Source organism: Penaeus monodon, chromosome 23, assembly GCF_015228065.2.
Source record: "Penaeus monodon isolate SGIC_2016 chromosome 23, NSTDA_Pmon_1, whole genome shotgun sequence".
Lineage (NCBI taxonomy): Eukaryota > Metazoa > Arthropoda > Malacostraca > Decapoda > Penaeidae > Penaeus > Penaeus monodon.
This window is the reverse complement of record NC_051408.1, coordinates 39302914-39304045: the sequence shown is the minus strand read 5'-3', so window position 1 is coordinate 39304045 and position 1132 is coordinate 39302914.

Genomic DNA, 1132 nt, shown 5'->3' with positions numbered 1-1132 from the left:
CTTCAGAAGTGATCCTCACAGAAGGGGATATATTTGTAAAACAAACTTGAAAGGTTGTTAAATGTATTCGGTGCTTTTCATTACATCTTCTAAGTAGAGAATTTACTCTACTCAGGCGACCGAGTTCATCTTACTTTCCGTAGCTGCCGCGTCCTCTTCCTCCGCCGAATCCGCTGCCGCCGAAACCTCCGCTGCTGCTGCCGAATCCACCGCCACCGAATCCACCACCTCCGCTGCCGCCTCCAAATCCACCGCCACCGAATCCACCGCCACCGAATCCACTTCCACCTCCGGACAGCCTTCCGGTGCCGATCAGAATTCCACTGCTTACGCTCCCACCTCCACCTCGGCCTCCACTTCCACCATATCCACCACTGCCTCGGCCGCCGCCGAATCCTCCTCCTCCTCCTCTTCCACCACGCCAGATACACCTCCGCCTCCGCCTCCTCTACGCCTCCACCATAGCTTCCACAGCTTGCCAATACGCATGGCTACCACAGCACATCACAAGCTGAAAATAATTAATAAAGAAAATTAAAGCTGTTGTTTCACCATACAATATCGAAGATTTGCTTTATATTTACATCATAACAATCATTCAAAAATGACATCTTTTTATGTTCATTATACAACGCCATTATTTCCTGCTATCAGCAAGTCTAAATCTACTTAATCACCCAACACACCGAAAGCAAAGGTGCTCACAATAAGGCGATTCATGATGCCTGAAAGCGTCTTCCATGCTGAGGAGACGAGATGCGACCGAGTGTGCTGGACAGGCCCTCCCTCATTTATACACGGCACCCACTCGTGGCACCTTGAGGCACAGTCGTGACACTGACACCTTTCCGAAAGACATTTTGGGAATATTCGGCATAAGTTCAGATTTGGTAAAACATTAGTATTCAAGCTTCAAAACTTTGATGATATATTGTTCGTTGACACTTATACTTTCCCACATATTTATGAAAAAAATGTCAAACAGTTGCTATGACTGTATTGTGCACAGTTTTTGGTTGATCTATTATTATTATATTATTTACTGCATTTTTAAAATACATGTAAATGGAACACGCTATAGCACCATTCACTTTGAAAAAATAGTCTGCATGTAAGCTTTAAGGGTATTTAT